Raw genomic sequence first — 18061 nt, forward strand, 5'->3', positions numbered from 1 at the left:
CGTATTGTCGACTCTGCGCAACAATATTTTATGTTCGCGAAACGACTTTGTGCTACAGTCCTGAGAAATAATGCTGTGTACTAATTTATGTGTTTATCTTTCATAATAGCACGTTAAATATTGTCTCGTGAGCAACATATTCATTTTCTTATTCGTGTGTCCCATAAGATACGAGAAAAAACGGTATATGCATTTTTGACAAAAGTTAACGGAAATATGACTTATTATATTAAAAGTTAGCCGCAATATGGCCTATTACTAAAATTTGTTGAAATATGACTTTATATGCACAATCAAAATACATTTTTCGACACTAAAATGCCTAGATTTGCATATAAATTGTTCTAAAATTCACCCTATAGTTCAGAAAAAATATGACTTGTCATTAAAATCCGGGTCCTAGTGATTACAGCTATTGCAGAGGTACAGTTTCTCTTGCACTAATACCAGGTTTTCCACCAGCACTGCACTGCAGCACGGATGCGACAGAGAGAAGGTGAGAATGAAGGCAGCGGGAAAGAGGTCTCGGAACTGCGTCCCACGTCATCTGGTGGCGCTTCCTCATCAGCTTCAGCATCTGCGCCGGCGCCGTAGGCTAATGTACGACGCGTAAAAATGGGAGAGGAGTGTGGCGGAGGCGGCTGCCTAAACTATGGACTGGGGGGGGGGTATAGGGCGGCGTGCCGCGCGGCCGCTGGAGCGGATCGGGCCCGCGCTACACAGCGCGCTCGCTCACGGCACGGTCCGCCGGCCAGAGCGGACTCGGCGCCGCTTTTTGCTGCTGCGGCCGCTTCCGGTCACCCGCCGCTACTGTGCGCGCCACTCAATGAACGCCCAGCCGTGGGGGCGATGACCTCTAGAGTGGGGAACACACGGTTGGGCATCAAAGTGGCACGCAATAAACATCAAATCGACACGTGGTGTATTATACAGGGTAGCGCCGTTGATAAAATATCGATATATCGAAATGGTTTGCAAATATATCGAGGTATATTGGCGGGTATCTTTCATCGATAGCGAAATGACAATGTCGTTTGCCAATATTTTTATATATTATATTTTTTCGCAATTTTCGATAGATATTTGAAGTTATTCTTTTTAAATTGTACTAGGACATAATTTTACTTTCACTGTGTAAAGGAGTCTTACTATTTTTTTGAGCTTTCATCACGTCCAGTCTCTCTCTTTGACTGTGTGAAGCAAGTATATATGCCACAAAAAAGAAGTCCAATTGCACTGGGGGATGGTGGTGTGAATGGGTTAACGACATATCCGATGTGAAAAATAGCACACCAGTTGCGTTAAAAAATAATTTTAATGCAGCTAGTATGCTGTTTCTTCACATAGGCATTCTTCAAGATTAGTTGCTGAAACTGATGAACAAAAATCTAAATAACAGGTTTAGTCTTTGCGGAGGGCGGAGACGTGCGAGGAGAAATGCTGACGTAATCGGCGCTCGGCGCTGCTATCAAAACTGCAACGATTAACTCCACCACGCAATTTTTACAGTACAACTCCAAGGTCGCTGGCGTTTGCAGAAAAAAAAGACCAGGGAAGTCGACATGAAGTGTTCCAGACAAATCCGATATGTGAAGAAACCGAACGACGGAATCATCGGACAGCTTTTATTGTGCCCCTCACTTCCAGTTACCATTGGTAGCAAATTGTTTATCGCCAAGCGTCAACGTCCACCGTTTACCTTTCAATTCTTGCTCTGAAGGGGATAAGCAGGTTGTTGGTGTACAGAATATCTAACAACAAAACAATATTTAAATACACAGCTCTAAAACTGGCAGTATATTTACAATGTGTAGGCGTTTTATTTATTTATTTTTTTTGCTGGTTTTTCCACAAAGATAAAAAGTCAGTCGTCAGCTGTGCAAGAAAACCATTATTTGATTCACTTTACCGGTTACGACAGTTCTTACTGTCATCTTCGTAAGTGAAATAGGCTCAAATCATTGATAAACCAACGTCAAAATAGGAATCGGACGGTTACACAGTCAATAAAACAGAGCGACATTGCTAAAAATATATGACACCTGAGCAAACTATTAACTGTCGAATTTCACATCGTTTATACATTGAAGAGCCAAAGAAGCTGGTACACCTGCCTAATATCGTGTAGGGGTCCCGCAAGCACGCAGAAGTGCCGCACACAACGTGTCATGGACTCAAATATGTCAGAAGTAGTGCTGGAGGGAACGGACACCATGAATCCTGCATGGCTGTCCGTAAATCCGTAAGAGTACGAGGGGGTGGGGATCTCTTCTCAACAGCTGGTTGCAAGGCATCCCGGATTATGCTCAATAATGTTCATGTCTGGGGAATTTTGTGGCCAGCGGAAGTATTTCAACTAAGATGAGTGTTCCTGGAGCCACTCTGTAGCAATTCTGGACGTGTGGGGTGTCGCATTGTCCTGCTGGAATTGCCCTAGTTCGTCGAATGCAGTATGAACATGAATGGATGCAGGTGATCAGACAGGATGCTTACGTACGTGTCACCTGTCAGAGTCGTATCTAGATGTATCAGGGGCCCCATATCATTCCACCTTCACACGCCCCACACCATTATAGAGCCTCCACGTGCTTGAACAGTCCCCTGCTGACATGCAGGGTCCATGGACTGATGACGTTATCTCCATACCCGTACACGTCTAACCGCTCGATACAATTTGAAACGCGACTCGTCCGACCAGGCGACATGTTTCCAGTCAACAGTCCAGTGCCTATGTTGACGAGCCCAGGCGAAGGGTAAAGCTTTATGTCGTGCACTCGTCTAAGGTACACTAGTGGGTCGTCGACTCCGAAAACGCATACCGATGATGTTTCGTTGAATGGTTCACACGCTGACACTTGTTAGTGGCCCAGCTTTGAAATCTGCAGCAATTCGCGGAAGGGTTGCACTTCTGTCGCATTGGACGATTCTCTTCAGTCGTCGTTGGTCCCGTTCTTGCAGGATCTTTTTCCGGCCGCTGCAATGTCGGAGATTTGATGTTTTACCGGATTCCTGATATTCAAGGTACACTCGTGAAAGGGTCGTACAGGAAAATCCCCACTTCATCGCTACCTCGGAAATGCTGTGTCCCATCGCTTGTGCGCCGACTATAACACCACGTTCAAACTTTCTTAAATCTTGATAACCTGCCATTACAGCAGCGGTAACCGATCTAACAACTGCGCCCAGACACTTGTCTTATATAGGTGTTGCCGACCCCAACGCCGTATTCTGCCTATTTACATATCTCTGTATTTGAATACGCATGCCTATACCAGTTTCTTTGGTGCTTCAGTGTAGTGTGTGTGAGAAAAGTGGTGGCCCGCATCTCGTGGTCGTGCGGTAGCGTTCTCGCTTCCCACGCCCGGGTTCCCGGGTTCGATTCCCGGCGGGGTCAGGGATTTTCTCTGCCTCGTGATGGCTGGGTGTTGTGTGCTGTCCTTAGGTTAGTTAGGTTTAAGTAGTTCTAAGTTCTAGGGGACTGATGACCATAGATGTTAAGTCCCATAGCGCTCAGAGCCATTTGAACCATTTGAGAAAAGTGGGTGGTTGACTTTCCTCGCACGTACTATGCACGATTCTTTTTTTTTTTTTTTTTTGACCCTGTAGCAAATGACACTACCGTCTGATTCTTATTATGACGTTGGCTTACCAGTGATTTTCTGTTGGGTGGTTGGTTGTTTTGGGGGAGGGGACCAAACAGCTAGGTCATTTGTCCCAACTGATTAGGAAAGAATGGAGAAGGAAGTCGGCCCTGCAACCTTCCCGGAATTTGTCTGCAGTAATTTTGGGAAATCATGGAATACCTAAATCAGGATTGGCAGACGCGGGTTTCTTTTATTGAATAATTCGAGAACTACGGCCTCTCGCGAAAATGTATCCTAGTACAAAATTTAACTACGATAAATTTATTACAAAAAGGTCCCATTCCTTTTTCTCTGTAGGATTAACAGTTTGCGTTTAGCAAGCGAGAGAATATGAAAATATTGCGCGTGATGTTTGAAGGCTTGCATAAAATCCATACGTAGCGACAGCTGAATCAGTGTGCGATTTGCAGGGGGGGATGGGGGGGATTTCCCCCTCTCTGCATCAGACCATCCCCTCCTCTGGTTTTAGTTTATGCATCCCAACCTGGGATGTTTGTTTCCCACGCACTGGAGTAAAACTTTACATATAATTTAAATTTGCGGAGCCGAACACTGAAAGTTTTTAATACAGTCTTACTATTAATACTATTAATATGTTTACTTATTAATTTTGAAAAAGTGTTATCTAGTAGTTATTGTTGTTGTCTTCAGTCCAGAGACTGATTTGATGCAGCTCTCCATGCATGTAGTAGTTACGCATTTCAAAACGTTTAGAACTAAATCATCATTAACATGTTCTCATTGTTGCTTTCGTCTAAGGTGCGTCATCCGTTTACTTGCGAGCTTGTATCATGATGGACGAAAGTACAACGGTTTCCAATAAAACTTGTTTAATAATATATATACGTTTGTCCTTTGAGGGAGTTGCTTGCGATTATTTTTTTGACATTGTTGAATGAGAAAGTGGGACAGGAGAATGCATTTTCAGCACACTGTTAGCAGCTCTTGAAAAGTACGGCATTAAAAATGATGAACTAAAAAACCACCTTGTAGGTGTCGCAACAGATGGTGGCTCAACAATGCTTGCACCTTACAAAGGCGTAGCCGCTCTACTGCGTAGTCATTTACATAAGGATTTAACTGTCGTTCATTGTATGAACCACAAAATGAAATTAGCTGTCCACGATGTTATGAATGATGTAGCAGATGTATACCATATAAAGGTTTTTTTAGATTCCTTATATTCTGTGTTTTCTCGAAGTCCCAAAAATCAGACTACTACAAAGTGTTTCACAAGAATTATCCTCGCAGCTATTAGAATTAGGCCATATTTTTCGCGTACGTTGGGTTGCTTCCTCATTTAATGCTTTTCGAGCTTTTCTTGTAAGTCGCAGTTCTCTTGTCCATCTCTTTGAAAAACTGAGACATGATGGTTCCTGATCAACTCAGGAGAGATCTAAATTTGAAGGTTTACTAAAACATCTCACAAAGTGGCTTTTCTGATAGTGCATACGCGTGAATAGTGAGTTTCGGCATTAACATCTATTTATAAATAACTGTTTATCCATGGGTAACGCCACGGACCAAGCTAGTAACATATATAATTATACTAACCCCCTAAGACATCCCCCTCACTAGTAAAAGCACAAATCGCACACTGGAATGAATCATACTGTATTAGAACTGTTGATAGAACTGTTGAAAAGAATTAATCTCTAAATACCTTTTCCAAGCCACATAAAGCCTATTCTGGGTGTTCATTTTAACTGAAGACATTCAAATATCTCGATTACTATACATCGGATAAAAAAATTTATAATTCCAATTTATTTTCCTCGGAGGCAGTCATCCAACGAATCCACACTCGACTCCCCCACCCCCACCCCTCACCTCACCACGTGCGTGGGTGGCGGGGAGCAACTTTGAAATCTTCAATGGGAAGCCCTAGTTTTTATTGCAGATTAAGATTCTAGGCAAAATCTACATACGTTTTGTCTGAAACATTTTCTTCATTTCTCCACAGGTAGCGCTGTAATCGGAGGAATAGAAATGGTTACATAATCGTAATGTACGACATGCTACTCAATGGCCCTTGAACCAATGGCACGTGGGAACCCACCTCCATGCAGCGAGGGTAGGACAGGAGAGTATATCATAACTTTTGATTGGAAGCCCCTCCGAATGGGACTAAACACCGCGTCACAGAGGCCGTGGCTCGAGGCGAACGCTACTCAACTTTTCCAATTACTCATCTTTTGGATCTACAGCTCTTGATGTTTCTTAACGCGTTTGCAGTTAAATTGCAGGATATGGGTTCCGACTTTTTGCAAACACACTGTTTTTTTCTTTTTACTCAAACATGTTTCAGCACTTCTGTTTTTGTTTATTGAAAACGTGATTTCAGATTATATGGTTTTGCAGGACCACCTGCATGGTGTCCTGCACTGATAGTTTGTCATGTTTTGTTGTGACTGATCCTGCTTTTTCGTTCCGAGGACACTGCACTCACACATTAATGTATTTTGTGTAATTTCTTTCTTTATAAACACCTTTTTACTTCGCAAAACACAGTGAACACTATGTTGTTGTGTTTTCTCACACAACAACATAGTGCTCACCGCGTTTTGCGTAGTAAACAGTCATTTAATACGGCCATCTCTGCCGATCCACCGACCAGTGTGAACACGGGCTATACCTCCCGTGCTTCGATTGCTTAATGCGTCATCCTGCAGTAGTAACGGTAGTTCTTGTTTCAAGAACGTTCGATATTTGCGTCCATTGAACGGCCGTCGATAAAATAAAGACCAATGAGTTTGTTCCTCGTGATAGCACACGATACATTAACCGACCAAGGACGTTGATGGTCAACTTGCCGTAACCAGTGTGGATTATCTACGAGGGTCAGTCAAAAAGTAATGCCTCCTATTTTTTTTCTACGTTTAATTGTCAGGAAATTTAAATGCAATTACATAGGTTGAAAACCACAACATTGAGGATCATTTTGTCATTTTTCAATGTAATCTCCGCCCATCTCTACAGTTTTGGTCCATCTTTGAACAAGGGCATGTATCCCAGCACGGTAAAAATCACAGCTCTGCTTCCTAAGCCATTGACGCACGGATGTTTTGACGGCCTCCTCATCTTCAAAATGAATCCCACGATGAGCTTCTTTTAGTGGCCCGAACTGATGGAAGTCTGATGGTGCCAGGTCAGGGCTGTATGGGGGATGAGACAAAACTTCCCATCCAATTTTGACAATCTCGTCAGAGGTGTGACGACTGGTGTGTGGTCTTGCATTGTCATGCAAAAGAAGAACATCTGCCATTGATTTTGTTGGGCGAACTCGCTGAAGACGTGCTTTAAGTTTTTTGAGGGTTGTGACGTATTGAACAGAATTTATTGTGCATCCCTGCTCCAAAAAATCAACCAGAGTCACACCCTCTGTATCCCAGAAAACTGTTGCCATAACTTTCCCTGCCGATCGCACAGTTTTGAATTTTTTCTTCCTCGGCGAGCTTGTGTGACGCCACTCCATTGACTGCCTCTTTGATTCGGGTTCAAAAAAATGCACCCATGTTTCGTCCCCGGTCACAATTTTTTTCAGAAACTCATCTCCCTCCAAACGGAAGCGCTGCAAGTGTTGGGAGGCTATTGTTTTCCTTGCCTCTTTATTCTGATCGGTTAACATTCTTGGAACCCACCGTGCACAAACTTTTGAGTACCCCAATTGTTTAATAATCGTGATCACACTGCCTTTACTAAGAGAAATAATGCGACACACTTCATCTGCAGTCACCCGACGGTCACCACGAATGATGTCATCAACTTGCTGAATGTTGTGTGGAGTCACTGCACTCACCGGCCTGCCGCTCCGCTTTTCGTAAGTCAACGGTGTTTGCCCTTCAGCTTCCTTACAACGACGAACCCATCGTCTAACAGTGCTGACATCCACTGTCACAACACCATACACCTTCTTCAGTCTTTCATGAATGCGTATGGGCGTTTCACCTTCTGCATTCAAGAATTCAATCACACAACGCTGTCTCAAACGAACATCGATGTCGGCCATCTTACAAACTTCTGCTGTGCTGCCACCTGTTGACACAGAAAGTTACTACTGCAGTGGACTGCAGAAGAAGGTTTGAAGAATGGCGCCAAATTCAAATTTTTCACTTAACTTAATTTCTTTAAGTAGAAAAAAATGGGAGGCATTACTTTTTGACCGACCCTCGTATATTCCAGTAATCTGTGCCGGTAACGCTAACATGGTTTGTGAATGTAGACTCATCGGAAAATAGTACCTCGTCAAAGAACGTGGGGGTCATTTGCATTTTCTGGCGTGCCCATTCAGAAAACACTACCCGGTTTAGAAATCGGCGCCATGAAGTTCTTGATGCAGTGACACCAGATATGGATGATACTTACGACGATGCAGTACTGTGACAATAATACCTACGGACAAACCGGAATCGCGGTGTAATTGCCGGGCAATTATCAGTGGGTTATGGTGCACGTACAGTTATTTAATTAGTTCTCCTGTAACATGTATGAACCGTTTCCTTTTCCCGGTCTGTACGCTGCCGTTAGATATAAGGGCGTTCATAACCTTGTAAAAGAACGAACGAGAGCGAGCTTTCTCCGGAAAACGCTCGGCATATAAGGCCACAGCAGTCTCAACAGTTCTCCTACATTCTCCATAAATTAGGATCACTTAAATTTTTTCTTCTGTGGTTGCAACATTGATCGTCCACTTTCACGTCTTTTCTCCAAATGATAGGCACGTATGCATGCAATAAACACTGCGCGCAAGTACAAGGGGCGTGTGAAAAGTCCGTTCAAAGTCCGAGAGATGGCACCACCAGCGCGTATCGAGGTCATGTTTAGTTAGCATCTTTGGAAAGAACGCACACCAAGTTTCAGCCATATTCGTCTATTTTTTGTGGTTGGCATTCGTGTGAATCAAGGAAGTCAAGTGATTGTCAAAAAATGGACAAAAAAGAATTTCGTGTGGTGATTAAACATTACTTTATGAAAGGCAAAACGCCTCAGGAGACTAAAGAGAAGCTTGATAAACATTACGGTGACACTGCACTTTCGATTAGAGCAGTTTATAAGCGGTTTCAAAATTTTCGGAGTAGCCATATGGGTACAAGTGATGCTGAGTGTTCTGGACGCCCTGTTAAGGTTATGACTCCAGAAATCATTGATAAAATCCATGACATGGTGATGGATGACAGAAGAGTTAAGATGCGTGAGATTGCTAGTGTTGTGGGCATCTCGAGTGAAAGGGGACATAATATTTTGCATAAACATTTGGACATGAGAAAGCTATCCGCAAGATGGGTTCCGTGTTTGCTCATGCTTGACCAAAAACGGATGGTTTGCAGCTGTTCAGGAAGAAACCGCACGGCTTTAAGCGTCGTTTCGTCACTGTGGATGAAACTTGGATATATTGCTATACTCCTGAGACCAAACAACAATCTAAACAACGGGTTACCACGGGAGAATCTGCACCAAAGAAGGCGAACACCATTCCTTCGGCTGGAAACGTTATGGCGACTGTCTTTTGAGATTCGCAGGGAATAATCCTCATCGACTATCTGGAAAAGGGTAAAACTACTACAGGTGAATATTATTGATCGTTATTGGACCGTTTGAAAACCGAGCTGCAAGAAAAACGCCGGCGATTGGACCACAGAAAAGTCCTTTTCCATCACGACAATGCACCAGCACACACCTCAGCAGTTGTGGTCGCAAAATTAATGGAAATAGGATTCCAACTCGTTTCACATCCCCCCTATTCTCCAGACTTTGCTCCCTCTGATTACTATTTGTTCCCCAATTTGAAGAAATGGCTGGCAGGACAAAGATTTTATTCAAACTAGGAGGTGATTGCAGCAACTAATAGTTATTTTGCAGACTTGGATAATTCCTATTATTGTGAAGGGATCAGCAAATTAGAACAGCGTTGGACGAAGTGTGTAAGTCTAAAAGGAGACTATCTCGGAAAAAAAGTTTACCCCAAACACGTAAGTAGTTTTTATTTTTGCACAGACTTTTCAAACGCCCCTCGCAGAATCGTATTGTGCAATAAAAACCGGGGGTTCCCATTGAAGATTCCAAAGTTAGCCCCTGCCACGCACGGGATGGGCTGTGATCCAATGTGGTATCGTTGGATGTTCCCCTCCGAGACAAACAAATTGGAATTATAACTTTTTTTGATGTGATGTGTAGTTTTCGATATTTTTCAATAACTTCAGTTACAGTGTTGACCGTATATAAGAACACCAGAATTACACTCCTGGAAATGGAAAAAAGAACACATTGACACCGGTGTGTCAGACCCACCATACTTGCTCCAGACACTGCGAGAGGGCTGTACAAGCAATGATCACACGCACGGCACAGCGGACACACCAGGAACCGCGGTGTTGGCCGTCGAATGGCGCTAGCTGCGCAGCATTTGTGCACCGCCGCCGTCAGTGTCAGCCAGTTTGCCGTGGCATACGGAGCTCCATCGCAGTCTTTAACACTGGTAGCATGCCGCGACAGCGTGGACGTGAACCGTATGTGCAGCTGACGGACTTTGAGCGAGGGCGTATAGTGGGCATGCGGGAGGCCGGGTGGACGTACCGCCGAATTGCTCAACACGTGGGGCGTGAAGTCTCCACAGTACACCGATGTTGTCGCCAGTGGTCGGCGGAAGGTGCACGTGCCCGTCGACCTGGGACCGGACCGCACCGACGCACGGATGCACGCCAAGACCGTAGGATCCTACGCAGTGCCGTAGGGGACCGCACCGCCACTTCCCAGCAAATTAGGGACACTGTTGCTCCTGGGGTATCGGCGAGGACCATTCGCAACCGTCTCCACGAAGCTGGGCTACGGTCCCACACACCGTTAGGCCGTCTTCCGCTCACGCCCCAACATCGTGCAGCCCTCCTCCAGTGGTGTCGCGACAGGCGTGAATGGAGGGACGAATGGAGACGTGTCGTCTTCAGCGATGAGAGTCGCTTCTGCCTTGGTGCCAATGATGGTCGTATGCGTGTTTGGCGCCGTGCAGGTGAGCGCCACAATCAGGACTGCATACGACCGAGGCACACAGGGCCAACACCCGGCATCATGGTGTGGGGAGCGATCTCCTATAGTCTGTCGGTAAACTGAAGAGCGAGCGAGCGAGTCCCCACTCTGCCTACCCGACTACGTCACAGGGCGCTTCTACAGGCTGTTTCACAACGTAATACCGCCCCTGCCGCGGCGCGCGCTTTAAATCTGTGGCGGTGTCGTGTACAGATACGTCTCGGCTGCGTTCAGTTTCAGACAAATGTATTAAGGCCATAAGGAATACAAAAAACGATACCTTCTTCCGAAACACAACATTATAGAGTAAATAATATTAAGATAAGAATGGAAGTCACGATTATACGACAAACATAGAACCGAATGCCTGTTCATGTGAATGTATTGCATGTTCCTCTATTGCTATTCGTAAAACGAACCCCATATAATGCAATCAATCTGCAGAATTTGAGGCGTGTTCTTACTTTGTGTTTCTACTAAAACGTAGAAGTTTTCTTTGAAGGACTGCATTGAAACTTAACAATTTTTGCAACACGGAGAGTGTTTAAGAAGTAAGCAGAAATTTATAATTTAACGTGTTGTATTAGTACAATTTGCACTACTTTTTTGTCACTGTCTTCGTAAACATGTCTCTCAAGTATGTGTACAATGTTATGCATATTGGGTATTTACTCCGTTGTCAGCTGTCAAAAAGGTTACATGTGTTTTGGTAGCATCAACGATTATTGTTTTGTATGAAAATAGATTAGAATATCTGTATTAAATTTTGTTATAGGAATGGAATGAAGTGTATGAAATTTTTAGAAATGTTAAATGTTGCTTTTGGTGAGCCTGTTATAAGTGAACCAAGGGTATACAAGTGATATAAACATTTCAAAGCAGGCCTTAAAAAACAGCGGTTTCACAAGCATGGATGAGATTAAAAAAGCACAGTTAAGAGACCTATTAACTACCCCGAAGAAACAGTTCCTAAGGAATTTCGGGAATTGGAAAAAGCACTGGCACAAGTATATAGTATGTAATGGGGAATATTTTTGAAGAGGGTAACATTGCTGTAGACTAACAAATAAAGTTCTTACCAAAAAATACGTGAACGCATCTCGTATGTCAAGCTTTTTGCTTAGAAGTCCAGAATCGATGTACATGTTTCGAAGAAAATTTCAGCAGTGTTTACAATAGCTATTGCGCACAAATTTCAAGCAATATGTCGCAGTATCAGGTGAATAGTGACCGAGATAGAGATTTAATGTTCCATAAGCATCAAAGGTTTTACGTGATTTTGAAACTGTCTATAAAGATCAGTTTCCTCCCAAGATTATTAGTTTTCCATCGTGGCGATTCCACTAAACCATGCGGCTGATTTTCGCGTTCCTTCCTTATGCGTCCTATTGGACAAGGCTAACGTTTGCATAAATTGCAGCCCTTTGATTGGGACTGGTAATATTAGCCAACAGTTCTTCTTTGGCCGCCTCTTTAATACACGATGTAATAACATTAGAGACGATTTGAACGCTCCTCTTCCTCATATTCTACACATTTTCTTGCAATGCTAGACGATTATCCATCACTTCCGGAAATCGAAGTATATCAGCAATTATACAAAGTTAACTGACTGACACTGGCAACTAAGATCATACGAACAGAAACGAGGTATATCACTTCACGCCGATCTACACCTCTAGACAGATAACGGGCAACAGCTTTTGGGTGCCCCTGTAGGCCTGTGGCAGCGTTCTTCCGGGAAAGGCCACTTCCCCCACCAAAAGCGCTGCTCGCTCTTGAGTTTACAGACAGACTATACACTGGCCGTACACCACTGGTGATCGTCGAGGGGACACTGAATAGTGCACGGTACATCCAAACCGTCATCGAACCCATCGTTCTACCATTCCTAGACCGGCAAGGGAACTTGCTGTTCCAACAGGACAATGCACGTCCGCATGTATCCCGTGCCACCCAACGTGCTCTAGAAGGTGTAAGTCAACTACCCTGGCCAGCAAGATCTCCGGATCTGTCCCCCATTGAGCATGTTTGGTACTGGATGAAGCGTCGTCTCACGCGGTCTGCACGTCCAGCACGAACGCTGGTCCAACTGAGGCGCCAGGTGGAAATGGCATGGCAAGCCGTTCCACAGGACTACATCCAGCATCTCTACGATCGTCTCCATGGGAGAATAGCAGCCTGCATTGCTGCGAAAGGTGGATATACACTGTACTAGTGCCGACATTGTGCATGCTCTGTTGCCTGTGTCTATGTGCCTGTGGTTCTGTCAGTGTGATCATGTGATGTATCTGACCCCAGGAATGTGTCAATAAAGTTTCCCCTTCCTGGGACAATGAATTCACGGTGTTCTTATTTCAATTTCCAGGAGTGTAGAACTGGCATGGGTAAAGAGATGATACGCGAAATACAAACAAATCAAGAAGTAAAACAAGAGTGTAGTTTGTCATCAACATTATTCAGTATCTATATAGATGAGGTGATTAGAGAAGGGAAAAGAGACATGGCACTATCAGGCATAAATATTGGGAGCAATAATTTAAATGTTTTCGTAAACGATCTGAGATAATTCCAATATGGCGATGGGGCACAACAGACCACTTAAATAGGGGCATGTGGGCAACCCGCCTCGCTGTCTTTTTTTAAGTAAGGTACTACCGCAAACAAATTGTGTCCTGCATTGATTTTTAACTGGTAACATGTATGCGATGTTTTTTTTTGTTTTTTTTTTCCACAATGAGCCGTTGCGACATCCGTGACGGCTCTGGCCCTCGTCGTATCATCTTTGCTGGGCTGTGTGTTCCCTCTGGAGCTGCGTGGTGGCGAGTGGTGTCTCGGACGGGTATGCCCGAGTACTCAGCATCCTGGCGATTGCAGCGAGTTATCACCGTTGACCAAAGGAAGGGTTACGGGGGCCCACGTTTCCTTTCAGCGTTGGCCGTTGTTACCTGCGAGTCTAGTTGACAAGGAGCAGCTCTCGACGCGTGCAACCTGGTTACGACGTGCATCAGTCAGTTGTGGTGTATTCAATACGTCGAGATGTATTGAACAACTACACTCATGCTCATAAATTAAGGATAATTGCAGAATGTGGTGCCACACAACGTGGCACTACACAAAACTAGTGCTAATAGCATAGGCTCATAGGGAACACACACGACACAGATCTGTAAGTCCACGGGATTGGTGATAAGTTGAGAAAACCGTGCCGAAACACATGCGCTACAAAACCCCACTTTTTACTGCGCATGTACCCCGACATCAATATGGAATGTGATCACCATGCACTCGTACACAGGCCGCACAACGGGTTGACATACTCTTGATCAGGTGGTCGAGCAGCTGCTAGGGTACAGCCTCCCATTCTTGCACCAATGCCTGACAGGGCTTCTGAACAGCCTTAGGGGTTTGACGACGTGCAGCGATACGTCGACCGAGAGCATCCAAGACGTGTTCGATGGGGTTTAGGTCTGGAGAACAGGCAGGCCACTCCATTCGCCTGATATCTTCTGTTTCAATGTACTCCTCCACGATGGCAGCTCGGTGGGGCCATGCGTTATCATCCATCAGGAGGAAGGTGGAACCCACTGCACCCCCGAAAAGGCGGACATACTGGTGTAAAATGACGTGCCGATACACCTGACCTGTTACAGTTACTCTGTCAAAGACATGCAGGAGTGTACGTGCACCAATCATAATCCCACCCCACACCATCAAACCACGATCACCGTATAGGTCCCTTTCAAGGACATTAAGGGGTTGTTGGTATCTGGTTCCTGGTTCACGCCAGATGAAAACCCAGTGAGAATCACTGTTCAAATTATACTTGGACTCGTCCGTGAACGTAACTTGGGACCACTGTTCCAATGACCATGTACTGTGTTCTTGACACCTGGCTTTACGGGCTCGCCTGTGACCAGGGGTCAGTAGAATGCACCTTGCAGGTCTCCAGGCGAATAAACCATGTCTGTTCAGTCGTCTGTAGACTGTGTGTCTCGAGACAACTGTTCCAGTGGCTGCAGTAAGGTCCCGAGGAAGGCTACCTTTAGTACTCCGTGGCCGTCTGGGGGCACTGATGGTGAGATATCGGTCTTCTTGTGGTGTTGTAGACTGTGGGCGTCCCGTACTGTAGCGCCTGGACACGTTTCCTGCCTTCTGGAATCGTTGCCATAATCTTGAGATCACAGTTCGTGGCACACGTAGGGCCCGTGCTACGACCTGCTGTGTTTGACCAGCCTCCAGTCACCCTAGTATTCTACCCCTCATAACGTCATCAATATGTGTTCAAAAAATGGTTCAAATGGCTCTGAGCACTATGGGACTCAACGTCTGAGGTCATTAGTCCCCTAGAACTTAGAACTAGTTAAACCTAACTAACCTAAGGACATCACACACATCCATGCCCGAGGCAGGATTCGAACCTGCGACCGTAGCAGTCGCGCGGTTCCGGACTGAGCGCCTAGAACCTCTAGACCACCGCGGCCGGCATCAATATGTGTTCCTTGAGCCATTTTCAACACACAGTCACCATCAGCACGTCTGAAAACGTCTGTACACTTACTCGCTGCACTGTACTCTGACATGCACCACCACACCTCTGCTTATGTGGACTGCTGCCAGCGCCACCGTGCGACGACCGCATGTCAAATGCACCGCATGGTCATACAGGTGATTTAAACCCGCAAACCGCCCACCAGAGCGTTGTTTCACCATGTATCAGCATTATCCTTAATTCATGAGCATGAGTGTATTTAGCAGTCACCAGCAATAGGGCAGTACTATCCAGTGCCTACTTGGAGTCCTGAAGCTATTGGCCCCCTTGGCACTTGTTTCAAATTATCTACGAAAATTGTTTAGTAACTAATGTACTTAAAGACTGTCAATTCTGCCCAGTGCGAGCTGGTAAGGAATTCAGTTTCTTTATGCCTTTCGGTGACCGCTTTGGGGATGTGTGTTTCAATCTGGAGGTTTCTGTATGTGCCAAGATAGTATTTTGCAATGTTAATCTTGTACTTGAAATGATGGTTTGGTATTACTGAGTATTTGATACTACTGATTGTAATTTATATTTAGCCGCGCGGAATGGCCGCGCGGTTTGAGGCGCCATGTCACGGATTGCGCGGCCCCTCCCGCCGGAGATTCGAGTCCTCCCTCGGACATGGGTGTGTGTGTTGTTCTTAGCATAAGTTAGTTTAAGTACTGTGTAAGTCTAGGGACCGATGACCTCAGCAATTTGGTCCCATAGGAATTCATAGACATTTGAACATTGTTTTGAATTTCTGTTTGTTGTAGACCTCATGGCCCTTCCTGTGACGAGCTATTGGTTTTGGCCTGTTAGTAAAGTTGTGTGCGCTCACCCTAAAGGTACGCACGTGTGGGTCACGTGTGCTTTCGGCTTGTATTTGCACACTCTCTTACTCTGTGTTCAGAAGTCCTTCGGGTTAAAGTTGTACAGTTTAACCTGCCATCTGCCATTTGGCGCGTATCCCAATTACAGCGTCTATTAGCTCCTAAGAGGCTCCAGTACTTCGATTTTTTATATCTAGTTTGAATTATTATGCAGTTATTCTTTTAAATGACCTTGTACCTTGCTTCTTGTTATTGCTGAGAAGATTAACTTACATTGTTATGAGCGGGCCGCTCCCATACTGAAGTTTTAATAGTTGAATTTTCAGTTGCCCGTTTAAGCATTACTGTGTATATTAATCAAACTTGTTCTGCTGTTTGTTGTTTAGTACATGTTGACAGCCTTATATCGAGAGCGGTTGACGCGTTGATGTTCTGCTGGTCCGGGGCTGGGACGCGTTTTCCTTCTGCTTCGCGGCTTTCCCGCTATCGCACGAGGCCTAAAACCGTCGGCACACGGTCCGCGCTGTCCAGCGTCAACGTTGAGCGTACAGAGATCGACGCGCTGCTGAACGCCCGGAAACGATGCGACTTGTGCATACGGTACGTGGGCTCCAGCGTGGTATACGCTATCGCAACGCGCTTCTGCGGCAGTTGTCGGCTGTATCTGGCTCCTAAATCACACTGTTTACGAAACGGACTGGTGTGAAATTCTTAAATCAGCTTTATTAAAACGTAGTTTTCACCCTTGTCCATATACAAGTCTAGTTGTTCTGTCTGTAGTATATACACTCCTGGAAATTGAAATAAGAACACCGTGAATTCATTGTCCCAGGAAGGGGAAACTTTATTGACACATTCCTGGGGTCAGATACATCACATGATCACACTGACAGAACCACAGGCACATAGACACAGGCAACAGAGCATGCACAATGTCGGCACTAGTACAGTGTATATCCACCTTTCGCAGCAATGCAGGCTGCTATTCTCCCATGGAGACGATCGTAGAGATGCTGGATGTAGTCCTGTGGAACGGCTTGCCATGCCATTTCCACCTGGCGCCTCAGTTGGACCAGCGTTCGTGCTGGACGTGCAGACCGCGTGAGACGACGCTTCATCCAGTCCCAAACATGCTCAAAGGGGGACAGATCCGGAGATCTTGCTGGCCAGGGTAGTTGACTTACACCTTCTAGAGCACGTTGGGTGGCACGGGATACATGCGGACGTGCATTGTCCTGTTGGAACAGCAAGTTCCCTTGCCGGTCTAGGAATGGTAGAACGATGGGTTCGATGACGGTTTGGATGTACTGTGCACTATTCAGTGTCCCCTCGACGATCACCAGTGGTGTACGGCCAGTGTAGGAGATCGCTCCCCACACCATGATGCCGGGTGTTGGCCCTGTGTGCCTCGGTCGTATGCAGTCCTGATTGTGGCGCTCACCTGCACGGCGCCAAACACGCATACGACCATCATTGGCACCAAGGCAGAAGCTACTCTCATCGCTGAAGACGACACGTCTCCATTCGTCCCTCCATTCACGCCTGTCGCGACACCACTGGAGGCGGGCTGCACGATGTTGGGGCGTGAGCGGAAGACGGCCTAACGGTGTGCGGGACCGTAGCCCAGCTTCATGGAGACGGTTGCGAATGGTCCTCGCCGATACCCCAGGAGCAACAGTGTCCCTAATTTGCTGGGAAGTGGCGGTGCGGTCCCCTACGGCACTGCGTAGGATCCTACGGTATTGGCGTGCATCCGTGCGTCGCTGCGGTCCGGTCCCAGGTCGACGGGCACGTGCACCTTCCGCCGACCACTGGCGACAACATCGATGTACTGTGGAGACCTCACGCCCCACGTGTTGAGCAATTCGGCGGTACGTCCACCCGGCCTCCCGCATGCCCAGTATACGCCCTCGCTCAAAGTCCGTCAACTGCACATACGGTTCACGTCCACGCTGTCGCGGCATGCTACCAGTGTTAAAGACTGCGATGGAGCTCCGTATGCCACGGCAAACTGGCTGACACTGACGGCGGCGGTGCACAAATGCTGC

At 45.9% G+C, this 18061-nt stretch overlaps 1 protein-coding gene across 1 annotated transcript in view; it reads right to left on the reverse strand.

The window, feature by feature from the left end:
• The window catches only part of LOC126263367 (FERM domain-containing protein 5-like), a 246612-nt gene that overhangs the window by 126963 nt on the left and 101588 nt on the right, over window positions 1–18061 (reverse strand). The window lies entirely within an intron of this gene.

Source organism: Schistocerca nitens, chromosome 6 (genome assembly GCF_023898315.1).
Source record: "Schistocerca nitens isolate TAMUIC-IGC-003100 chromosome 6, iqSchNite1.1, whole genome shotgun sequence".
Classification (NCBI taxonomy): Eukaryota; Metazoa; Arthropoda; class Insecta; order Orthoptera; family Acrididae; genus Schistocerca; species Schistocerca nitens.